The 27,245-nt window shown below is 47.7% G+C and overlaps 1 protein-coding gene and 1 long non-coding RNA gene across 3 annotated transcripts in view; both read right to left on the reverse strand.

Moving 5' to 3' along the window:
• LOC118381832 (paralemmin-2-like) overlaps positions 1 to 27,245 on the reverse strand; it is a 170,838-nt gene that overhangs the window by 114,213 nt on the left and 29,380 nt on the right. The window lies entirely within an intron of this gene.
• LOC127929253 (uncharacterized) lies at positions 1,665 to 4,811 on the reverse strand. Of its 2 annotated transcripts, none has more exons than XR_008134177.1 (3): positions 3,855 to 4,811; positions 3,077 to 3,562; positions 1,665 to 1,770 (listed from the first exon to the last, which is right to left on the reverse strand). It is a non-coding gene; the product is annotated as an uncharacterized LOC127929253 (long non-coding RNA). The 2 variants fall into 2 exon arrangements; XR_008134178.1 differs by having other exon boundaries at positions 1,682 to 1,738.

The following is a 27,245-nucleotide window of genomic DNA, read 5'->3' on the forward strand; positions in this document are numbered from 1 at the left end:
CTGTCACCTCTACACTCTAACCACTAGGCTACCCTGCCTCCTCTACACTCTAACCACTAGGCTACCCTGCCACCCCTACACTCTAACCACTAGGCCACCCTGCCTCCTCTACACTCTAACCACTAGGCCACCCTGCCGCCTCTACACTCTAACCACTAGGCTACCCTGCCACCCCTACACTCTAACCACTAGGCCACCCTGCCACCCCTACACTCTAACCACTAGGCCACCCTGCCGCCTCTACACTCTAACCACTAGGCTACCCTGCCACCCCTACACTCTAACCACTAGGCTACCTGCCGCCCCTACACTCTAACCACTAGGCTACCCTGCCACCTCTACACTCTAACCACTAGGCTACCCTGCCACCTCTACACTCTAACCACTAGGCTACCCTGCCACCTCTACACTCTAACCACTAGGCTACCCTGCCACCCCTACACTCTAACCACTAGGCTACCTGCCACCTCTACACTCTAACCACTAGGCTACCCTGCCACCTCTACACTCTAACCACTAGGCTACCCTGTCACCTCTACACTCTAACCACTAGGCTACCCTGCCTCCTCTACACTCTAACCACTAGACTACCTGTCGCCTCTACACTCTAACCACTAGGCTACCTGCCGCCTCTACACTCTAACCACTAGGCTACCCTGCCACCTCTACACTCTAACCACTAGGCTACCCTGCCACCTCTACACTCTAACCACTAGGCTACCCTGCCACCTCTACACTCTAACCACTAGGCTACCCTGCCACCCCTACACTCTAACCACTAGGCTACCTGCCACCTCTACACTCTAACCACTAGGCTACCCTGCCACCTCTACACTCTAACCACTAGGCTACCCTGTCACCTCTACACTCTAACCACTAGACTACCCTGTCACCTCTACACTCTAACCACTAGGCTACCTGCCTCCTCTACACTCTAACCACTAGGCTACCCTGCCACCTCTACACTCTAACCACTAGGCTACCTGCCTCCTCTACACTCTAACCACTAGACTACCCTGTCACCTCTACACTCTAACCACTAGGCTACCTGCCACCTCTACACTCTAACCACTAGGCTACCCTGCCACCTCTACACTCTAACCACTAGGCTACCCTGCCACCTCTACACTCTAACCACTAGGCTACCTGCCTCCTCTACACTCTAACCACTAGACTACCTGCCACCTCTACACTCTAACCACTAGGCTACCCTGCCTCCTCTACACTCTAACCACTAGGCTACCCTGCCACCTCTACACTCTAACCACTAGGCTACCCTGCCGCCTCTACACTCTAACCACTAGGCTACCTGCCACCTCTACACTCTAACCACTAGGCCACCCTGCCACCCCTACACTCTAACCACTAGGCTACCCTGCCACCTCTACACTCTAACCACTAGGCTACCTGCCACCTCTACACTCTAACCACTAGGCTACCTGCCACCTCTACACTCTAACCACTAGGCTACCTGCCACCTCTACACTCTAACCACTAGGCTACCTGCCACCTCTACACTCTAACCACTAGGCTACACTGCCACCTCTACACTCTAACCACTAGGCTAACCTGCCTCCTCTACGCTCTAACCACTAGGCGACCTGCCACCTCTACATTCTAACCACTAGGCTACCCTGCCGGCCCTACACTCTAACCACTAGGCTACCCTGCCTCCTCTACGCTCTAACCACTAGGCGACCTGCCACCTCTACACTCTAACCACTAGGCTACCTGCCACCTCTACACTCTAACCACTAGGCTACCTGCCACCTCTACACTCTAACCACTAGGCTACCCTGCCTCCTCTACACTCTAACCACTAGACTACCCTGCCACCTCTACACTCTAACCACTAGGCTACCCTGCCGCCTCTACACTCTAACCACTAGGCTACCTGCCACCTCTACACTCTAACCACTAGGCCACCCTGCCACCTCTACACTCTAACCACTAGGCTACCCTGCCACCTCTACACTCTAACCACTAGGCTACCTTCCGCCTCTACACTCTAACCACTAGGCCACCCTGCCACCTCTACACTCTAACCACTAGGCCACCCTGCCACCTCTACACTCTAACCACTAGGCCACCCTGCCACCCCTACACTCTAACCACTAGGCTACCTGCCGCCCCTACACTCTAACCACTAGGCCACCCTGCCACCTCTACACTCTAACCACTAGGCTACCCTGCCACCTCTACACTCTAACCACTAGGCTACCCTGCCACCCCTACACTCTAACCACTAGGCTACCTGCCACCTCTACACTCTAACCACTAGGCTACCCTGCCACCTCTACACTCTAACCACTAGGCTACCCTGTCACCTCTACACTCTAACCACTAGGCTACCCTGCCACCTCTACACTCTAACCACTAGGCTACCTGCCTCCTCTACACTCTAACCACTAGGCTACCCTGCCACCTCTACACTCTAACCACTAGGCTACCTGCCTCCTCTACACTCTAACCACTAGACTACCCTGTCACCTCTACACTCTAACCACTAGGCTACCTGCCACCTCTACACTCTAACCACTAGGCTACCCTGCCACCTCTACACTCTAACCACTAGGCTACCCTGCCACCTCTACACTCTAACCACTAGACTACCCTGCCGCCTCTACACTCTAACCACTAGGCTACCTGCCACCTCTACACTCTAACCACTAGGCTACCTGCCTCCTCTACACTCTAACCACTAGGCTACCCTGTCACCTCTACACTCTAACCACTAGGCTACCTGCCACCTCTACACTCTAACCACTAGGCTACCTGCCACCTCTACACTCTAACCACTAGACTACCCTGTCACCTCTACACTCTAACCACTAGGCTACCTGCCACCTCTACACTCTAACCACTAGGCTACCTACCACCTCTACACTCTAACCACTAGGCTACCCTGCCACCTCTACACTCTAACCACTAGGCTACCCTGCCACCTCTACACTCTAACCACTAGGCTACCCTGCCGCCTCTACACTCTAACCACTAGGCTACCTGCCACCTCTACACTCTAACCACTAGGCTACCCTGCCACCCCTACACTCTAACCACTAGGCTACCCTGCCACCTCTACACTCTAACCACTAGGCTACCTGCCACCTCTACACTCTAACCACTAGGCTACCTGCCACCTCTACACTCTAACCACTAGGCTACCTGCCACCTCTACACTCTAACCACTAGGCTACCTGCCACCTCTACACTCTAACCACTAGGCTACCTGCCACCTCTACACTCTAACCACTAGGCTACCCTGCCGCCTCTACACTCTAACCACTAGGCTACCTGCCACCTCTACACTCTAACCACTAGGCCACCCTGCCACCCCTACACTCTAACCACTAGGCTACCCTGCCACCTCTACACTCTAACCACTAGGCTACCTGCCACCTCTACACTCTAACCACTAGGCTACCTGCCACCTCTACACTCTAACCACTAGGCTACCTGCCACCTCTACACTCTAACCACTAGGCTACCCTGCCTCCTCTACACTCTAACCACTAGGCTACCCTGCCACCTCTACACTCTAACCACTAGGCTACCCTGCCGCCTCTACACTCTAACCACTAGGCTACCTGCCACCTCTACACTCTAACCACTAGGCCACCCTGCCACCTCTACACTCTAACCACTAGGCTACCCTGCCACCTCTACACTCTAACCACTAGGCTACCTGCCGCCTCTACACTCTAACCACTAGGCCACCCTGCCACCTCTACACTCTAACCACTAGGCTACCTGCCGCCTCTACACTCTAACCACTAGGCTACCTGCCACCTCTACACTCTAACCACTAGGCTACCCTGCCACCTCTACACTCTAACCACTAGGCTACATGCCACCTCTACACTCTAACCACTAGGCTACCTGCCACCTCTACACTCTAACCACTAGGCTACCTGCCACCTCTACACTCTAACCACTAGGCTACCTGCCTCCTCTACACTCTAACCACTAGGCTACCTGCCGCCTCTACACTCTAACCACTAGGCTACCCTGCCGCCTCTACACTCTAACCACTAGGCTACCTGCCACCTCTACACTCTAACCACTAGGCTACCTGCCACCTCTACACTCTAACCACTAGGCTACCCTGCCGCCTCTACACTCTAACCACTAGGCTACCCTGCCGCCTCTACACTCTAACCACTAGGCTACCTGCCGCCTCTACACTCTAACCACTAGGCTACCCTGCCACCTCTACACTCTAACCACTAGGCTACCTGCCGCCTCTACACTCTAACCACTAGGCTACCTGCCGCCTCTACACTCTAACCACTAGGCTACCTGCCACCTCTACACTCTAACCACTAGGCTACCTGCCACCTCTACACTCTAACCACTAGGCTACCCTGCCGCCTCTACACTCTAACCACTAGGCTACCCTGCCGCCTCTACACTCTAACCACTAGGCTACCTGCCGCCTCTACACTCTAACCACTAGGCTACCCTGCCACCTCTACACTCTAACCACTAGGCCACCCTGCCACCTCTACACTCTAACCACTAGGCTACCTGCCACCTCTACGCTCTAACCACTAGGCTACCTGCCGCCTCTACGCTCTAACCACTAGGCTACCTGCCACCTCTACACTCTAACCACTAGGCTACCTGCCACCTCTACACTCTAACCACTAGGCTACCCTGCCACCTCTACACTCTAACCACTAGGCTACCTGCCGCCTCTACACTCTAACCACTAGGCTACCCTGCCTCCTCTACACTCTAACCACTAGGCTACCTGCCACCTCTACACTCTAACCACTAGACTACCTGCCACCTCTACACTCTAACCACTAGGCCACCCTGCCACCTCTACACTCTAACCGCTAGGCTACCTGCCGCCTCTACACTCTAACCACTAGGCCACCCTGCCGCCCCATGGGGATCAAGCACTCGCAAACCCTTATTATTGTGTTTTTAGAAACTTGACTTTTTTATAGTTTATATTATTTATTTGCGTCATTTGAGAAGAAAAACAAATACATTGATGGGAATATATGTTTCGGTAAAAAATACAAAATCATCTCAATATTATTAATTTTCTTGTCAGCTCTATACCAGGAAATGCCCTTGTCCATATTTATACATTCTAAAGACTGGCAAAAATGTATATTACCTAAAAAAGTATAGTATGTAGTGTCTTGCGATATCCCCCTGTGACTTTAAACAATATTTCTCTCAAAACTTAGATTCCTAAAAGATGTATAATCCGTCAGGTCTAAAATCCTAAAGGAATCAGGAATGTGCAGGGTCACCTATATCATAAGGACCACTTATTCAGGTCGACAGGGTACGGTCTGGAAAGTTCTCTACTGTTGATAGATTTAAACAAACAAACAAACAGTATTGGAATCACCATGGTCAAATCAAATCAAAGTTTATTTGTCACGTGCGCCCAATACAACAGGTGTAGTAGACCTTACAGTGAAATGCTGAATACAACAAGTGTAGTAGACCTCACAGTGAAATGCTGAATACAACAGGTGTAGTAGACCTCACAGTGAAATGCTGAATACAACAGGTGTAGTAGACCTCACAGTGAAATGCTGAATACAACAGGTGTAGTAGACCTCACAGTGAAATGCTGAATACAACAGGTGTAGTAGACCTCACAGTGAAATGCTGAATACAACAGGTGTAGTAGACCTCACAGTGAAATGCTGAATACAACAGGTGTAGTAGACCTCACAGTGAAATGCTGAATACAACAGGTGTAGTAGACCTCACAGTGAAATGCTGAATACAACAGGTGTAGTAGACCTCACAGTGAAATGCTGAATACAACAGGTGTAGTAGACCTCACAGTGAAATGCTGAATACAACAGGTGTAGTAGACCTCACAGTGAAATGCTGAATACAACAGGTGTAGTAGACCTCACAGTGAAATGCTGAATACAACAGGTGTAGTAGACCTCACAGTGAAATGCTGAATACAACAGGTGTAGTAGACCTTACAGTGAAATGCTGAATACAACAAGTGTAGTAGACCTCACAGTGAAATGCTGAATACAACAGGTGTAGTAGACCTCACAGTGAAATGCTGAATACAACAGGTGTAGTAGACCTCACAGTGAAATGCTGAATACAACAGGTGTAGTAGACCTCACAGTGAAATGCTGACTTACAGGCTCTAACCAATAGTACAAAAAAGGTGTCAGGTGAACAATAGGTAGGTAAATAAATAAAACAACAGTAAGAAGACAGGCTATATACAGTAGAGAGGCTATATACAGTAGAGAGGTTATATACAGTAGAGAGGCTATATACAGTAGAGAGGCTATATACAGTAGAGAGGCTATATACAGTAGAGGGGCTATATACAGTAGAGAGGCTCTATACAGTAGAGAGGTTATATACAGCAGAGAGGCTATATACAGTAGAGAGGCTATATACAGTAGAGAGGTTATATACAGCAGAGAGGCTCTATACAGTAGAGAGGTTATATACAGCAGAGAGGTTATATACAGCAGAGAGGCTATATACAGTAGAGAGGTTATATACAGTAGAGAGGCTATATACAGTAGAGAGGCTATATACAGTAGAGAGGCTATATACAGTAGAGAGGCTATATACAGTAGAGAGGTTATATACAGTAGAGAGGCTATATACAGTAGAGAGGCTATATACAGCAGAGAGGCTATATACAGTAGAGAGGTTATATACAGTAGAGAGGCTATATACAGTAGAGAGGCTATATACAGTAGAGAGGCTATATACAGTAGAGAGGCTATATACAGTAGAGAGGCTATATACAGTAGAGAGGCTATATACAGTAGAGAGGCTATATACAGTAGAGAGGCTATATACAGCAGAGAGGCTATATACAGTAGAGAGGTTATATACAGTAGAGAGGCTATATACAGTAGAGAGGCTATATACAGTAGAGAGGTTATATACAGTAGAGAGACTATATACAGTAGAGAGACTATATACAGTAGAGAGGCTATATACAGTAGAGAGGCTATATACAGTAGAGAGGCTTTATACAGTAGAGAGGCTATATACAGTAGAGAGGCTATATACAGTAGAGAGGCTATATACAGTAGAGAGGCTCTATACAGTAGAGAGGCTATATACAGTAGAGAGGCTATATACAGTAGAGAGGCTATATACAGTAGAGAGGCTATATACAGTAGAGAGGCTATATACAGTAGAGAGGCTATATACAGTAGAGAGGCTCTATACAGTAGAGAGGCTATATACAGTAGAGAGGCTATATACAGTAGAGAGGCTATATACAGTAGAGAGGCTATATACAGTAGAGAGGCTATATACAGTAGAGAGGCTTTATACAGTAGAGAGGCTATATACAGTAGAGAGGCTATATACAGTAGAGAGGCTCTATACAGTAGAGAGGCTATATACAGTAGAGAGGCTATATACAGCAGAGAGGCTATATACAGTAGAGAGGTTATATACAGTAGAGAGACTATATACAGTAGAGAGGCTATATACAGTAGAGAGGCTATATACAGTAGAGAGGCTATATACAGTAGAGAGGCTATATACAGTAGAGAGGCTATATACAGTAGAGAGGCTCTATACAGTAGAGAGGCTATATACAGTAGAGAGGCTATATACAGTAGAGAGGTTATATACAGTAGAGAGGCTCTATACAGTAGAGAGGCTATAAACAGTAGAGAGGCTATATACAGTAGAGAGGCTATATACAGTAGAGAGGCTATATACAGTAGAGAGGTTATATACAGTAGAGAGACTATATACAGTAGAGAGGCTATATACAGTAGAGAGGCTATATACAGTAGAGAGGCTATATACAGTAGAGAGGCTATATACAGTAGAGAGGCTATATACAGTAGAGAGGCTATATACAGTAGAGAGGCTCTATACAGTAGAGAGGCTATATACAGTAGAGAGGCTCTATACAGTAGAGAGGCTATATACAGTAGAGAGGCTATATACAGTAGAGAGGTTATATACAGTAGAGAGGCTCTATACAGTAGAGAGGCTATAAACAGTAGAGAGGCTATATACAGTAGAGAGGCTATATACAGTAGAGAGGCTATATACAGTAGAGAGGCTATATACAGTAGAGAGGCTATATACAGTAGAGAGGCTATATACAGTAGAGAGGCTATATACAGTAGAGAGGCTATATACAGTAGAGAGGCTATATACAGTAGAGAGGCTCTATACAGTAGAGAGGCTATATACAGTAGAGAGGCTATATACAGTAGAGAGGCTATATACAGTAGAGAGGCTATATATAGTAGAGAGGCTATATACAGTAGAGAGGCTATATACAGTAGTGAGGCTATATACAGTAGAGAGGCTATATACAGTAGAGAGGCTATATACAGTAGAGAGGTTATATACAGTAGAGAGGCTCTATACAGTAGAGAGGCTATAAACAGTAGAGAGGCTATATACAGTAGAGAGGCTATATATAGTAGAGAGGCTATATACAGTAGAGAGGCTATATACAGTAGAGAGGCTATATACAGTAGAGAGGCTATATACAGTAGAGAGGCTATATACAGTAGAGAGGCTATATACAGTAGAGAGGCTATATACAGTAGAGAGGCTATATACAGTAGAGAGGCTATATACAGTAGAGAGGCTATATACAGTAGAGAGGCTATATACAGTAGAGAGGCTATATACAGTAGTGAGCCTATATACAGTAGAGGGGCTATATATAGTAGAGAGGCTAAATACAGTAGAGAGGCCACATACAGACACCGGTTAGTCAGGCTGATTGAGATAGTATGTACATGTAGGTATGGTTAAAGTGACTATGCATATATGATGAACAGAGAGTAGCAGTAGCGTAAAAGAGGGGTTCAAATCAAATCAAATGTTATTTGTCACATACACATGGTTAGCAGATGTTAAATGCGAGTGTAGCGAAATGCTTGTGCTTCTAGTTCCGACAATGCAGTGATAACCAACAAGTAATCTAACTAACAATTCCAAAACTACTGTCTTATACACAGTGTAAGGGGATAAGGAATATGTACATAAGGATATATGAATGAGTGATGGTACAGAGCAGCATACAGTAGATGGTATCGAGTACAGTATATACATATGAGATGAGTGTGTAGACAAAGTAAACAAAGTGGCATAGTTAAAGTGGCTAGTGATACATGTGTTACATAAGGATGCAGTCGATGATGTAGAGTACAGTATATACATATGCATATGAGATGAATAATGTAGGGTAAGTAACATTATATAAGGTAGCATTGTTTAAAGTGGCTAGTGATATATTTACATAATTCCCATCAATTCCCATTATTAAAATGGCTGGAGTTGGGTCAGTGTCAATGACAGTGTTTTGGCAGCAGCCACTCAATGTTAGTGGTGGCTGTTTAACAGTCTGATGGCCTTGAGATAGAAGCTGTTTTTCAGTCTCTCGGTCCCAGCTTTGATGCACCTGTACTGACCTCGCCTTCTGGATGATAGCGGGGTGAACAGGCAGTGGTTCGGGTGGTTGATGTCCTTGATGATCTTAATGGCCTTCCTGTAACAACGGGTGGTGTAGGTGTCCTGGAGGGCAGGTAGTTTGCCCCCGGTGATGCGTTGTGCAGTCCTCACTACCCTCTGGAGAGCCTTACGGTTGAGGGCGGAGCAGTTGCCGTACCAGGCGGTGATACAGCCCGCCAGGATGCTCTCGATTGTGCATCTGTAGAAGTTTGTGAGTGCTTTTGGTGACAAGCCGAATTTCTTCAGCCTCCTGAGGTTGAATAGGCGCTGCTGCGCTTCTTCACGACGCTGTCAGTGTGAGTGGACCAATTCAGTTTGTCTGTGATGTGTATGCCGAGGAACTTAAAACTAGCCACCCTCTCCACTACTGTTCCATCGATGTGGATAGGGGGGTGTTCCCTCTGCTGTTTCCTGAAGTCCACAATCATCTCCTTAGTTTTGTTGACGTTGAGTGTGAGGTTATTTTCCTAACACCACACTCCGAGGGCCCTCACCTCCTCCCTGTAGGCCGTCTCGTCGTTGTTGGTAATCAAGCCTACCACTGTTGTGTCGTCCGCAAACTTGATGATTGAGTTGGAGGCGTGCGTGGCCACGCAGTCGTGGGTGAACAGGGAGTACAGGAGAGGGCTCAGAACGCACCCTTGTGGGGCCCCGTGTTGAGGATCAGCGGGGAGGAGATGTTGTTGCCTACCCTCACCACCTGGGGGCGGCCCGTCAGGAAGTCCAGTACCCAGTTGCACAGGGCGGGGTCGAGACCCAGGGTCTCGAGCTTGATGACGAGCTTGGAGGGTACTATGGTGTTGAATGCCGAGCTGTAGTCGATGAACAGCATTCTCACATAGGTATTCCTCTTGTCCAGGTGGGTTAGGGCAGTGTGCAGTGTGGTTGAGATTGCATCGTCTGTGGACCTATTTGGGCGGTAAGCAAATTGGAGTGGGTCTAGGGTGTCAGGTAGGGTGGAGGTGATATGGTCCTTGACTAGTCTCTCAAAGCACTTCATGATGACGGAAGTGAGTGCTACGGGCGGTAGTCGTTTAGCTCAGTTACCTTAGCTTTCTTGGGAACAGGAACAATGGTGGCCCTCTTGAAGCATGTGGGAACAGCAGACTGGTATAGGGATTGATTGAATATGTCCGTAAACACACCGGCCAGCTGGTCTGCGCATGCTCTGAGGGCGCGGCTGGGGATGCCGTCTGGGCCTGCAGCCTTGCGAGGGTTAACACGTTTAAATGTCTTACTCACCTCCGCTGCAGTGAAGGAGAGACCGCATGTTTCCGTTGCAGGCCGTGTCAGTGGCACTGTATTGTCCTCAAAGCGGGCAAAAAAGTTATTTAGTCTGCCTGGGAGCAAGACATCCTGGTCCGTGACTGGGCTGGATTTCATCTTGTAGTCCGTGATTGACTGTAGACCCTGCCACATGCCTCTTGTGTCTGAGCCATTGAATTGAGATTCCACTTTGTCTCTTTACTGACGCTTAGCTTGTTTAATAGCCTTGCGGAGGGAATAGCTGCACTGTTTGTATTCAGTCATGTTGCCAGACACCTTGCCCTGATTAAAAGCAGTGGTTCGCGCTTTCAGTTTCACGCGAATGCTGCCATCAATCCACGGTTTCTGGTTAGGGAATGTTTTTATCGTTGCTATGGGAACGACATCTTCGACGCACGTTCTAATGAACTCGCACACCGAATCAGCGTATTCGTCAATTGACGAGGTTGACGGGTTGTGGGTGGGACACAATGCAGATAGCCCGGTTAGCCAATGTGTGGGAGCACTGGTTGGCCAGGCCAATTGAGGTGGTATGTATATATATGTATGTACATGAATGTATAGTTAAAGTGACTATGCATATATGATAAACAGAGAGTAGCAGCAGCAGCGTCATAACCATAAACTATCTGCCTGATAGATTAAAATAGAATATTTATTTTCATTGAAATATATGGGTTGTTTTCCCCCAAGGCGGATGGGGCAGAAACTTTATATTGAATACAAGGACTTGCTCGTCTGATGAAGGACCAAGGTGGAGCTTGGTACGTGTTCATGATATTTAAATTTGAACACTAGAACAAAAAATAACAAAGCGAGAAAAGGTGCTGCAAAGCGTAACTCTAATGGGGAGGGTCCGGGTGGGCTTCCTCTACGGCGGTGGCTCTGGTGTGGGACGTAGACCCTCCTCCGCCTCTGGCTCCCCCACTTTGGTGGCGCCTCTGGTGCGGGGACCCTCGCCGCCGACCCCGGATTGGGGACCCTCGTAGCGGGCCCCGGACTGGGCACCCTCGTTGCAGGACCCGGACTGGGGGCCGTCTCTGGAGGCTCCGGACTGGAGACCGTCTCTGGAGGCCGTCTCTGGAGGCTCCGGACTGGAGACCGTCTCTGGAGGCTCCGGACTGGAGGCAGTCTCTGGAGGCCGTCTCTGGAGGCTCCGGGCTGGAGGTCGGCTCTTGAGGCTCCGGACTGGAGGCCGTCTCTGGAGGCTCCGGACTGGAGGCCGTCTCTGGAGGTCGTCTCTGGAGGCTCCGGACTGGAGGCCGTCTCTGGAGGCTCCGGACTGGAGGCCGTCTCTGGAGGCCGTCTCTGGAGGCCCCGGACTGGAGGCCGTCTCTGGAGGCTCCGGACTGGAGACCGTCTCTGGAGGTCGTCTCTGGAGGTCGTCTCATGAGGCTCCGGACTGGAGACCGTCTCTGGAGGTCGTCTCTTGAGGCTCCGGACTGGAGGCCGTCTCTGGAGGCTCCGGACTGGAGGCCGTCTCTGGAGGCTCCGGACTGGAGGCCGTCTCTGGAGGCTCTGGACTGGAGGCCGTCTCTGGAGGGTCCGGACTGGAGGCCGTCTCTGGAGGTCGTCTCTTGAGGTTCCGGACTAGAGGTCGTCTCTGGAGGCTCCGGACTGGAGGCCGTCTCTGGAGGCTCCAGACTGGAGGTCGTCTCTGGAGTGGAGAGACACACAGGAGGCCTGGATCTGGGAGCAGGCACAGAACTCACCAGCCAGGCTTCTTCCTTGGCAGAGACAACGTATAAACTGGGCCATGGAGGCGCACTGGCGGTCTCGAGCGCAGAGCTGGCACAACCCGTTCTGGCTGGATGCCCACTTCCAACCGGCAAACGCGGGACGCTGGCACAGAGCACATCACCCTATAACACGGGTCCTGACCAGTCACACGCTCGCCACAGTAAGCACGGGGAGATGGCTCAGGTCGGAGACCTGACTCAGCCACACTCCCCAGTGCCTCTCGGGCTTCCTTGCCAGCCGTGTTCCCTCATAAAGCTGCCGCTTCAGCTTCAGCTGCTTCCAGTTCCTCCCGTGGACGGCGATGCTCCCCAGCTTGCCTCCAGGGTCCTTTCCCGTCCAGGATTTCCTCCCAAGTCCATGAAACCTGAACCCTCTGCTTCTCCTTACCACGCTGTTTTGTCCGCTTGTGGTGGGAGGTTCTGTAACACTCGTCTGATGAAGAATGAGTGGACCAACGTGCAGCGTGGTACGTGTTCATTATGTTTATTTAAATTTGAACACTAGAACAAAAAATAACAAAGTGAGAAACGAACAGTTCTGTAAGGTAACTACAACTACACAGAAAACAACTACCCACAAACCCAGGTGGGAAAAAAGGCTGCCTAAGTATGATTCTCAATCAGAGACAACGATAGACAGCTGCCTCTGATTGAGAACCATACCCGTGCCAAACACAAAGAAATAAAAAACATAGAAATAAAGAAACTAGAATGCCCACCCTAGTCACACCCTGGCCTAACCAAACTAGATAATAAAAGCCTCTCTATGGCCAGGGCGTGACATGACTGTACAGTACCTGAAACTTTGGTCAATCAAAATGTATATTTCAAATGTTTCAAGAATCGCTGAGCTCTAAAACACCCGTTTTTCTTCTCAGGCTTTGTAACAGAGCACGAGATCAGCTATAAAACTGTAGACACCTTGCAGAGTCCATGCCCCGATGTATTGAGGCTGTTCTGAGGCCTAAAGGGGGTGCAACTCAATTTTAGGAAGGTGTTCCTTATGTTTTATATATAAAGTGTTCCTAATGTTTCGTACACTCAGTGTATGTGTGTTAGTGTGGCAGAGCTATAAACATGGGAGACAACATAATCTGCCAAAAAAAATAGAGAACACATAAGAAACAACAATAAACAAAAAAAAAAAATATTACTCAAATTTACAGTCAGCTGGATTGGCATGTACCCCTCAAGAGCACCTTCCATACTCTGCCTGCTACGAGGCTCTAACCTTCCATACTCTGCCTGCTACGAGGCTCTAACCTTCCATACTCTGCCTGCTACGAGGCTCTAACCTTCCATACTCTGCCTGCTACGAGGCTCTAACCTTCCATACTCTGCCTGCTACGAGGCTCTAACCTTCCATACTCTGCCTGCTACGAGGCTCTAACCTTCCATACTCTGCCTGCTACGAGGCTCTAACCTTCCATACTCTGCCTGCTACGAGGCTCTAACCTTCCATACTCTGCCTGCTACGAGGCTCTAACCTTCCATACTCTGCCTGCTACGAGGCTCTAACCTTCCATACTCTGCCTGCTACGAGGCTCTAACCTTCCATACTCTGCCTGCTACGAGGCTCTAACCTTCCATACTCTGCCTCCTACGAGGCTCTAACCTTCCATACTCTGCCTGCTACGAGGCTCTAACCTTCCATACTCTGCCTGCTACGAGGCTCTAACCTTCCATACTCTGCCTGCTACGAGGCTCTAACCTTCCATACTCTGCCTGCTACGAGGCTCTAACCTTCCATACTCTGCCTCCTACTAGGCTCTAACCTTCCATACTCTGCCTGCTACGAGGCTCTAACCTTCCATACTCTGCCTGCTACGAGGCTCTAACCTTCCATACTCTGCCTGCTACGAGGCTCTAACCTTCCATACTCTGCCTGCTACGAGGCTCTAACCTTCCATACTCTGCCTGCTACGAGGCTCTAACCTTCCATACTCTGCCTGCTACGAGGCTCTAACCTTCCATACTCTGCCTGCTACGAGGCTCTAACCTTCCATACTCTGCCTGCTACGAGGCTCTAACCTTCCATACTCTGCCTGCTACGAGGCTCTAACCTTCCATACTCTGCCTGCTACGAGGCTCTAACCTTCCATACTCTGCCTGCTACGAGGCTCTAACCTTCCATACTCTGCCTCCTACGAGGCTCTAACCTTCCATACTCTGCCTGCTACGAGGCTCTAACCTTCCATACTCTGCCTGCTACGAGGCTCTAACCTTCCATACTCTGCCTGCTACGAGGCTCTAACCTTCCATACTCTGCCTCCTACGAGGCTCTAACCTTCCATACTCTGCCTCCTACTAGGCTCTAACCTTCCATACTCTGCCTCCTACGAGGCTCTAACCTTCCATACTCTGCCTCCTACTAGGCTCTAACCTTCCATACTCTGCCTGCTACGAGGCTCTAACCTTCCATACTCTGCCTGCTACGAGGCTCTAACCTTCCATACTCTGCCTGCTACGAGGCTCTAACCTTCCATACTCTGCCTGCTACGAGGCTCTAACCTTCCATACTCTGCCTGCTACGAGGCTCTAACCTTCCATACTCTGCCTGCTACGAGGCTCTAACCTTCCATACTCTGCCTGCTACGAGGCTCTAACCTTCCATACTCTGCCTGCTACGAGGCTCTAACCTTCCATACTCTGCCTGCTACGAGGCTCTAACCTTCCATACTCTGCCTGCTACGAGGCTCTAACCTTCCATACTCTGCCTGCTACGAGGCTCTATGTCACCAGTTAGTGGGCATCACAGTTACAAAAGCTACATTGTTACTCTGTCTCTTTGCTCATGACCTCATCACTGAGCCAGCACCGCACGGTAATGTCTTCCAGATGTGCTGCTGTGGAGCTCACACATACAGCTAACTAAGCTGGGAATCAGAGACCAAACACACATACAGCTAACTAGCTGGGAATCAGAGACCAAACACACATACAGCTGACTAGCTGGGAATCAGAGACCGAACACACATACAGCTAACTAGCTGGGAATCAGAGACCGAACACACATACAGCTAACTAGCTGGGAATCAGAGACCGAACACACATACAGCTAACTAGCTGGGAATCAGAGACCGAACACACATACAGCTAACTAGCTGGGAATCAGAGACCGAACACACATACAGCTAACTAGCTGGGAATCAGAGACCGAACACACATACAGCTAACTAGCTGGGAATCAGAGACCGAACACACATACAGCTAACTAGCTGGGAATCAGAGACCGAACACACATACAGCTAACTAGCTGGGAATCAGAGACCGAACACACATACAGCTAACTAGCTGGGAATCAGAGACCGAACACACATACAGCTAACTAGCTGGGAATCAGAGACCGAACACACATACAGCTAACTAGCTGGGAATCAGAGACCGAACACACATACAGCTAACTAGCTGGGAATCAGAGACCGAACACACATACAGCTAACTAGCTGGGAATCAGAGACCGAACACACATACAGCTAACTAGCTGGGAATCAGAGACCGAACACACATACAGCTGACTAGCTGGGAATCAGAGACCGAACACACATACAGCTAACTAGCTGGGAATCAGAGACCGAACACACATACAGCTAACTAGCTGGGAATCAGAGACCGAACACACATACAGCTAACTAGCTGGGAATCAGAGACCGAACACACATACAGCTGACTAGCTGGGAATCAGAGACCGAACACACATACAGCTGACTAGCTGGGAATCAGAGACCGAACACACATACAGCTAACTAGCTGGGAATCAGAGACCGAACACACATACAGCTAACTAGCTGGGAATCAGAGACCGAACACACATACAGCTAACTAGCTGGGAATCAGAGACCGAACACACATACAGCTAACTAGCTGGGAATCAGAGACCGAACACACATACAGCTAACTAGCTGGGAATCAGAGACCGAACACACATACAGCTAACTAGCCGGGAATCAGAGACCGAACACACATACAGCTAACTAGCCGGGAATCAGAGACCGAACACACATACAGCTAACTAGCCGGGAATCAGAGACCGAACACACATACAGCTAACTAGCTGGGAATCAGAGACCGAACACACATACAGCTAACTAGCCGGGAATCAGAGACCGAACACACATACAGCTAACTAGCTGGGAATCAGAGACCGAACACACATACAGCTAACTAGCTGGGAATCAGAGACCGAAACACACATACAGCTAACTAGCTGGGAATCAGAGACCGAACACACATACAGCTAACTAGCTGGGAATCAGAGACCGAACACACATACAGCTAACTAGCTGGGAATCAGAGACCGAACACACATACAGCTAACTAGCTGGGAATCAGAGACCGAACACACATACAGCTAACTAGCTGGGAATCAGAGACCGAACACACATACAGCTAACTAGCCGGGAATCAGAGACCGAACACACATACAGCTAACTAGCCGGGAATCAGAGACCGAACACACATACAGCTAACTAGCTGGGAATCAGAGACCGAACACACATACAGCTAACTAGCTGGGAATCAGAGACCGAACACACATACAGCTAACTAGCTGGGAATCAGAGACCGAACACACATACAGCTGACTAGCTGGGAATCAGAGACCGAACACACATACAGCTGACTAGCTGGGAATCAGAGACCGAACACACATACAGCTGACTAGCTGGGAATCAGAGACCGAACACACATACAGCTGACTAGCCGGGAATCAGAGACCGAACACACATACAGCTAACTAGCTGGGAATCAGAGACCAAACACACATACAGCTAACTAGCTGGGAATCAGAGACCGAACACACATACAGCTGACTAGCTGGGAATCAGAGACCGAACACACATACAGCTGACTAGCTGGGAATCAGAGACCGAACACACATACAGCTGACTAGCTGGGAATCAGAGACCGAACACACATACAGCTGACTAGCTGGGAATCAGAGACCGAACACACATACAGCTAACTAGCCGGGAATCAGAGACCGAACACACATACAGCTGACTAGCTGGGAATCAGAGACCGAACACACATACAGCTAACTAGCTGGGAATCAGAGACCGAACACACATACAGCTGACTAGCTGGGAATCAGAGACCAAACACACATACAGCTGACTAGCTGGGAATCAGAGACCAAACACACATACAGCTAACTAGCTGGGAATCAGAGACCAAACACACATACAGCTGACTAGCTGGGAATCAGAGACCAAACACGCACACACACAAACACACACACACACACACACACACACACACACACACACACACACACACACACACACACACACACACACACACACACACACACACACACACACACACACACACACACACACACACACACACACACACACACACACACACACACACAGCTACTAAACAGAGGGAGAGAAGGGCGTTATTAATCCTGTGAAGTACAACAACGTGTTTTCGGGGGTTGTTTTGTCAGCCAGTAGAAATTCCTCACGTCCTCCTCAACAGCCGACCGCTGTGCGTCCATATATGGAGATAAAGGGGCAATCCACTGCTTTTATATTAATAATATACTCTGAGGGCTCTACATTAACCAACCTATTTTAACTAACCTAACTCTACATTAACCAACCTAACTCTATTTTAACTAACCTAACTCTACATTAACCGAACTAACTCTATTTTAACTAACCTAACTCTACTTTAACTAACCTAACTCTACATTAACTAACCTAACTCTACATTAACTAACCTAACTCTACTGTAACTAACCTAACTCTACTGTAACTAACCTAACTCTACTGTAACTAAGCTAACTCTACTTTAACTAACCTAACTCTACATTAACTAACCTAACTCTACATTAACAAACCTAACTCTACATTAACTAACCTAACTCTACTGTAACTAACCTAACTCTACTTTAACTAACCTAACTCTATTTTAACCAACCTAACTCTACTTTAACTAACCTAACTCTACATTAACTAACCTAACTCTACTGTAACTAACCTAACTCTACTGTAACTAACCTAACTCTACTTTAACTAACCTAACTCTACATTAACTAACCTAACTCTACTGTAACTAACCCAACGCTACTGTAACTAACCTAACTCTACTGTAACTAACCTAACTCTACTTTAGCTAACCTAACTCTACATTAACTAACCTAACTCTACTGTAACTAACCTAACTCTACTTTAACTAACCTAACTCTACTGTAACTAACCTAACACTATTTTAACTAACCTAACTCTACTTTAACTAACCTAACTCTACTGTAACTAACCTAACACTATTTTAACTAACCTAACTCTACTTTAACTAACCTAACTCTACTTTAACTAACCTAACTCTACTTTAACTAACCTAACTCTACTTTAACTAACCTAACTCTATTTTAACTAACCTAACTCTACTTTAACTAACCTAAATCTACTTTAACTAACCTAACTCTACTTTAACTAACCTAACTCTACTGTAACTAACCAAACACTATTTTAACGAACTACTTTAACTAATCTAACTCTACATTAACTAACCTAACTCTACTGTAACTAACCTAACTCTACTTTAACTAACCTAACTCTACTTTAACTAACCTAACTCTAATGTAACTAACCTAAAACTATTTTAACTAACGTAACTCTATTTTAACTAACCTAACTCTACATTAACCAACCTAACTCTATTTTAACTAACCTAACTCTACATTAACCAACCTAACTCTATTTTAACTAACCTAACTCTACATTAACCAACCTAACTCTATTTTAACTAACCTAACTCTTCTTTAACTAACCTAACTCTATTTTAACTAACCTAACTCTACTTTAACTAACCTAACTCTACATTAACCAACCTAACTTTATTTTAACTAACCTAACTCTACTTTAACTAACCTAACTCTACTTTAACTAACCTAACTCTACTTTAACTTACCTAAATCAATGTTGAGTCAGCGCAGGCGGTAGTGCTATAGGTCCAGTGGTATGGCAGAAGTATTGTTGCTATTTCCACTATCAAAACGCTCGGTGCCCTTGCTGTTGTTGGCTCGAAAGGGCCTTGCTGTTGTTGGCTCGAAAGGGCCTTGCTGTTGTTGGCTCGAAAGGGCCTTGCTGTTGTTGGCTCGAAAGGGCCTTGCTGTTGTTGGCTCGAAAGGGCCTTGCTGTTGTTGGCTCGAAAGGGCCTTGCTGTTGTTGGCTCGAAAGGGCCTTGCTGTTGTTGGCTCAAAAGGGCCTTGCTGTTGTTGGCTCGAAAGGGCCTTGCTGTTGTTGGCTCGAAAGGGCCTTGCTGTTGTTGGCTCGAAAGGGCCTTGCTGTTGTTGGCTCGAAAGGGCCTTGCTGTTGTTGGCTCGAAAGGGCCTTGCTGTTGTTGGCTCGAAAGGGCCTGGCTGTTGTTGGCTCGAAAGGGCCTTGCTGTTGTTGGCTCGAAAGGGCCTTGCTGTTGTTGGCTCGAAAGGGCCTTGCTGTTGTTGGCTCGAAAGGGCCTTGCTGTTGTTGGCTCGAAAGGGCCTTGCTGTTTTTGGGTCGAAAGGGCCTGGCTGTTGTTGGCTCGAAAGGTCCTTGCTGTTGTTGGCTCGAAAGGGCCTGGCTGTTGTTGGCTCGAAGGGCCTGGCTGTCGTTGGCTCGAAAGGGCCTTGCTGTCGTTTTAGCTCGAAAGGGCCTTGCTGTTGTTGGCTCGAAAGGGCCTGGCTGTTGTTGGCTCGAAAGGGCCTTGCTGTTGTTGGCTCGAAAGGGCCTTGCTGTTGTTGGCTCAAAAGGGCCTTGCTGTTGTTGGCTCGAAAGGGCCTGGCTGTTGTTGTCTCGAAAGGTCCTTGCTGTTGTTGGCTCGAAAGGGCCTTGCTGTTGTTGGCTCGAAAGGGCCTGGCTGTTGTTGGCTCGAAAGGTCCTTGCTGTTGTTGGCTCGAAAGGGTTTGAATGAAGAAACACGTTTTGGGTGTCGAGGCTCAGAACGCGCTCCAACGGCGAAAATATGTTGTTGCTTCAAGTTATGTCTTTTATATTTTTGCCTTTTCAAAAAGCCTGTGTGTCAGTTTGTACTTGACCAAACTTCACACTAATGTACGTCTGACACTAGCACTGCCTTACCACCTGCCGAAAACAGAGCCCTGAGTGGACAAAACGTTAGGAACACTTACTCTTTCCTGATCAGGTGAATCCAGGTGAAAACTATGATCCCTTATTGACGTCTCTTGTTAAATCCACTTCAATCAGTGTAGATGAAGGGGAGGAGACAGGTTAAAGAAGGATTTATAAGCCTTGAGACAATGGAGACATGGATTGTGTATGTTTGCCATTCAGAGGGTGAACGGGCAAGACAAAAGATTGAAGTGTCTTTAAACGGGGTATGGTAGTAGGTACCAGGCACACCGGTTTGAGTCAAGAACTACAAAGCTGCTGGGTTTTTCACTCTCATCAGTTTCCCATGTGTTTCAAGAATGGTCCACGGCCCAAACGACATTCAACCAACTTGACACAACTGTAGGAAACATCGTAATCAACATGGACCAGCATCCCGGTGGAACGATTATCGACACCTTGTAGAGTCCACGTCCCGACAAACAGAGGCTGTTCTGAGGGCTAAAGAGAGTGTAACTCAAGATTAGGAAGGTGTTCCTAATGTTTGCTATGCTCACTGTACACCCGTTGATTCTTGAAGAATATAACTTGTAAATGCCTCATGAGCCTAGGTCTATTGTATGGGGCGGCAGCGTAGCCTAGTGGTTAGAGCGTTGGATTAGTAACCGGAAGATTGCGAGTTCAAACCCCCGAGCTGACAAGGTACAAATCTGTTGTTCTGCCCCTGAACAGGCAGTTAACCCACTGTTCCCAGGCCGTCATTGAAAATAAGAATTTGTTCTGAACTGACTTGCCTAGTTAAATAAAGGTAAAAAATTAAATTAAAAAAAACCAATCAGATTTTATATTTCTCCAACCCCATCTCTCTATTTACCAAAACAGTGGCAGGAATTAGCTTCATTGTTGTTTGGACTGCAGAATGCCCATTTAAAGGACATTAATACTGCATTTACAGAGTAGACAGCATCAGTCAGATGTTGTTTGAACTGCAGTACCCTATGGGTCCTGGTCAACAGTAGTTCACTACCCTATGGGTCCTGGTCAACAGTAGTTCACTACCCTATGGGTCCTGGTCAACAGTAGTACACTACCCTATGGGTCCTGGTCAACAGTAGTACAATACCCTATGGGTCCTAGCTATGGGTCCTGGTCAACAGTAGTACACTACCCTATGGGTCCTGGTCAACAGTAGAACACACACACACACACACACACACACACACACGCACGCACGCACGCGCACGCACGCACGCACACACACACACACACACAGAACCATCAGAATCTGACTAGCTAAGCTGACTGATGCTGTCTACTCTGTAAATGCAGTATTAATGCCCTTTAAAGGACATTAATACTGCATTTACAGAGTAGACAGCATCAGTCAGATGTTGTTTGAACTGCAGAATGCCCCTGTGTGTGTGTGTGTGCGTGCGTGCGTGCGTGCGTGCGTGCGTGCGTGTGTGTGTGTGTGTGTGTTCTACTGTTGACCAGGACCCATAGGGTAGTGTACTACTGTTGACCAGGACCCATAGCTAGGACCCATAGGGTATTGTACTACTGTTGACCAGGACCCATAGGGTAGTGTACTACTGTTGACCAGGACCCATAGGGTAGTGAACTACTGTTGACCAGGACCCATAGGGTAGTGTACTACTGTTGACCAGGACCCATAGGGTAGTGGACTACTGTTGACCAGGACCCATAGGGTAGTGTACTACTGTTGACCAGGACCCATAGGGTAGTGGACTACTGTTGACCAGGACCCATAGGGTAGTGTACTACAGTTGACCAGGACCCGTAGGGTAGTGTACTACTGTTGACCAGGTCTCATAGGGTAGTGCACTACTGTTGACCAGGACCCATTGCTAGGACCCATAGGGTAGTGTACTACTGTTGACCAGGACCCATAGGGTAGTGAACTACTGTTGACCAGGACCCATAGCTAGGACCCATAGGGTAGTGTTCAACTGTTGACCAGGACCCATAGGGTAGTGAACTACTGTTGACCAGGACCCATAGGGTAGTGTACTACTGTTGACCAGGACCCATAGGGTAGTGAACTACTGTTGACCAGGACCCATAGGGTAGTGAACTACTGTTGACCAGGACCCATAGGGTAGTGTACTACTGTTGACCAGGACCCATAGGGTAGTGTACTACTGTTGACCAGGACCCATAGCTAGGACCCATAGGGTAGTGTACTACTGTTGACCAGGACCCATAGGGTAGTGTACTACTGTTGACCAGGACCCATAGGGTAGTGTACTACATTGACCAGGACCCATAGGGTAGTGTACTACTGTTGACCAGGACCCATAGGGTAGTGTACTACTGTTGACCAGGACCCATAGCTAGGACCCATAGGGTAGTGTACTACATTGACCAGGACCCATAGGGTAGTGTACTACTGTTGACCAGGACCCATAGGGTAGTGTACTACTGTTGACCAGGCCCCATAGGGTAGTGTACTACATTGACCAGGACCCATAGGGTAGTGTACTACTGTTGACCAGGACCCATAGCTAGGACCCATAGGGTAGTGTACTACTGTTGACCAGGACCCATAGGGTAGTGTACTACTGTTGACCAGGACCCATAGGGTAGTGTACTACTGTTGACCAGGCCCCATAGGGTAGTGTACTACATTGACCAGGACCCATAGGGTAGTGTACTACTGTTGACCAGGACCCATAGCTAGGACCCATAGGGTAGTGTACTACTGTTGACCAGGACCCATAGGGTAGTGTATTAACCAGGACCCATAGCTAGGACCCATAGGGTAGTGCACTACTGTTGACCAGGACCCATAGCTAGGACCCATAGGGTAGTGTACTACTGTTGACCAGGACCCATAGGGTAGTGTACTACATTGACCAGGACCCATTGGGTAGTGTTCTACTGTTGACCAGGACCCATAGGGTAGTGCACTACTGTTGACCAGGAGCCATAGGGTAGTGTACTACTGTTGACCAGGACCCATAGCTAGGACCCGTAGGGTAGTGTACTACTGTTGACCAGGACCCATAGGGTAGTGTACTACTATTGACCAGGAGCCATAGGGTAGTGTACTACTGTTGACCAGGACCCATAGGGTAGTGTACTACTGTTGACCAGGAGCCATAGGGTAGTGTACTATAAGGGAAAAGGATGCCATTTGGCATGCGGTCTAAATGTTTGCAGAGTCAAGCAGAGTGACAGGCTTATCAGCTAAACTAGAGAGATGTGTGGGAGAAATCAACATACACAGACTTTCACAGAGTCAGAATCTAAACTGTTTTAACAAGAGAGATAGGACTGTCTGTACGGGTCGATCCTTTCACACACACTAAGCCCTGTCTCAACGCCAGACAATAACTGACACACCAAGTCCTGTCTCAACTCCAGACAATAACTGACACAGCAAGCCCTGTCTCAACACCAGACAATAACTGAAACACACACCTAGCCCTGTCTCAACGCCAGACAATAACTGACAAACACACTAAGTCCTGGGGGAGAAAGAGAGAGAGGGAGAGGGAGCGAGAGAGAGAGAGAGAGAGAGAGAGAGAGAGAGAGAGAGAGAGAGAGAGAGAGAGAGAGAGAGAGAGAGAGAGAGAGAGAGAGAGAGAGAGAGGGGAGAAAGAAAGAGAGAGAGGGAGAGGGTGAGAAGCAGAAAGAGAGAGAGAGAGAGACGGAGAGGGAGGGAGAGAGAGAGAGAGAGAGAGAGAGAGAGAGAGAGAGAGAGAGAGAGAGAGAGAGAGAGGGAGAAAGAAAGAGAGAGAGGGAGAGGGAGCGAGAGAGAGAGAGAGAGAGAGAGAGAGAGAGAGAGAGAGAGAGAGAGAGAGGGGAGAAAGAAAGAGAGAGAGGAGAGGGTGAGAAGCAGAAAGAGAGAGAGAGAGAGACGGAGAGGGAGGGAGAGAGAGAGAGAGAGAGAGAGAGAGAGAGAGAGAGAGAGAGAGAGGAGAAAGAAAGAGAGAGAGGGAGGGAGGGAGAGAGAGAGAGAGAGAGAGAGAGAGAGGGAGAAAGAAAGAGAGAGAGGGAGAGGGTGAGAAGCAGAAAGAGAGAGAGGGAGAACGAAAGAGGGAGGGAGAGAGAGAGAGAGAGAGAGAGAGAGAGAGAGAGAGAGAGAGAGAGAGAGAGAGGGGAGAAAGAAAGAGAGAGAGGGAGAGGGTGAGAAGCAGAAAGAGAGAGAGAGGGAGACGGAGAGGGAGGGAGAGAGAGAGAGAGAGAGAGAGAGAGAGAGATCTCCCCACATGACTACAAGCAGCTGCATCTTTAAGAGGAAACCATAAATTACCAGAAATACCACTGGGACAACCTAGAAAATAGTTCTATCTATAGTGTGTTTGTGGAGACTATTTCATTGCTTATAATTCAGGAGAGAACATATAGCTGACTCATAACTAAATCCCAATTGGCACCATATGGGCTCTGGTCTAAAGTAGTGCACTATATAGGGAATAGGGTTCCATAGGGCTCTGGTCTAAAGTAGTGGACGAAGTAGGGAATAGGGTTCCATAGGGCTCTGGTCTAAAGTAGTGGACTAAGTAGGGAATAGGGTTCCATAGGGCTATGGTCTAAAGTAGTGGACTATATAGGGAATAGGGTTCCATAGGGCTCTGGTCTAAAGTAGTGGACTATATAGGGAATAGGGTTCCATAGGGCTCTGGTCTAAAGTAGTGGACTAAGTAGGGAATAGGGTTCCATAGGGCTATGGTCTAAAGTAGTGGACTATATAGGGCTCTGGTCTAAAGTAGTGGACTATATAGGGAATAGGGTTCCATAGGGCTCTGGTCTAAAGTAGTGGACTAAGTAGGGAATAGGGTTCCATAGGGCTATGGTCTAAAGTAGTGGACTATATAGGGCTCTGGTTTAAAGTAGTGGACTAAGTAGGGAATAGGGTTCCATAGGGCTATGGTCTAAAGTAGTGGACTATATAGGGCTCTGGTCTAAAGTAGTGGACTAAGTAGGGAATAGGGTTCCATAGGGCTCTGGTCTAAAGTAGTGCACTATATAGGGAATAGGGTTCCATAGGGCTCTGGTCTAAAGTAGTGGACTAAGTAGGGAATAGGGTTCCATAGAGCTCTGGTCTAAAGTAGTGCACTATATAGGGAATATGGTTCCATAGGGCTCTGGTCTAAAGTAGTGCACTATATAGGGGATAGGGTTCCATAGGGCTCTGGTCTAAAGTAGTGCACTATATAGGGGATAGGGTTCCATAGGGCTCTGGTCTAAAGTAGTGCACTATATAGGGGATAGGGTTCCATAGGGCTCTGGTCTAAAGTAGTGCACTATATAGGGGATAGGGTTCCATAGGGCTCTGGTCTAAAGTAGTGCACTATATAGGGGATAGGGTTCCATAGGGCTCTGGTCTAAAGTAGTGCACTATATATAGGGGATAGGGTTCCATAGGGCTCTGGTCTAAAGTAGTGCACTATATAGGGAATAGGGTTCCATAGGGCTCTGGTCTAAAGAAGTGCACTATATAGGGAATAGGGTTCCATAGGGCTCTGGTCTAAAGTAGTGCACTATATATAGGGAATAGGGTTCCACAGGGCTCTGGTCTAAAGAAGTGCACTATATAGGGAATAGGGTTCCATAGGGCTCTGGTTTAAAGTAGTGCACTATATAGGGAATAGGGTTCCATAGGGCTCTGGTCTAAAGTAGTGCACTATATAGGGAATAGGGTTCCATAGGGCTCTGGTCTAAAGTAGTGCACTATATAGGGAATAGGGTTCCATAGGGCTCTGGTCTAAAGTAGTGTACTATATAGGGGATAGGGTTCTATAGGCCTCTGGTCTAAAGTAGTGTACTATATAGGGAATAGGGTTCCATAGGGCTCTGGTCTAAAGTAGTGTACTATATAGGGGATAGGGTTCTATAGGGCTCTGGTCTAAAGTAGTGCACTATATAGGGAATAGGGTTCCATAGGGCTCTGGTCTAAAGTAGTGCACTATATAGGGAATAGGGTTCCATAGGGATCTGGTCTAAAGTAGTGTACTATATAGGGAATAGGGTTCCATAGGGCTCTGGTCTAAAGTAGTGCACTATATATGGAATAGAGTTCCATAGGACTCTGGTCTAAAGTAGTGCACTATATAGGGAATAGGGTTCCATAGGGATCTGGTCTAAAGTAGTGTACTATATAGGGAATAGGGTGCCATAGGGCTCTGGTCTAAAGTAGTGTACTATATAGGGAATAGGGTTCCATAGGGATCTGGTCTAAAGTAGTGTACTATATAGGGAATAGGGTTCCATAGGGTTCTGGTCTAAAGTAGTGCACTATATATGGAATAGAGTTCCATAGGACTCTGGTCTAAAGTAGTGTACTATATAGGGAATAGGGTTCCATAGGGATCTGGTCTAAAGTAGTGTACTATATAGGGAATAGGGTTCCATAGGGCTCTGGTCTAAAGTAGTGCACTATATATGGAATAGGGTGCCATAGGGCTCTGGTCTAAAGTAGTGCACTATATAGGGAATAGGGTGCCATAGAGCTCTGGTCTAAAGTAGTGCACTATATAGGGAATAGGGTTCCATAGGGCTCTGGTCTAAAGTAGTGGACTAAGTAGGGAATAGGGTTCCACAGTATGTGTTAATACAACGGAATGATAGAAACCAGTGGTCAAACATTCGTTTAGATCCCAAATAGCATCCTGATCCTGAGGGAGGTAGTCAGGCCTTGTGTTCCTGTAGTACCTGGGGAGGTAGTCAGGCCTTGTGTTCCTGTAGT

Source organism: Oncorhynchus keta, unplaced genomic scaffold (assembly GCF_023373465.1).
Source record: "Oncorhynchus keta strain PuntledgeMale-10-30-2019 unplaced genomic scaffold, Oket_V2 Un_scaffold_621_pilon_pilon, whole genome shotgun sequence".
In the NCBI taxonomy this organism is placed as follows: domain Eukaryota; kingdom Metazoa; phylum Chordata; class Actinopteri; order Salmoniformes; family Salmonidae; genus Oncorhynchus; species Oncorhynchus keta.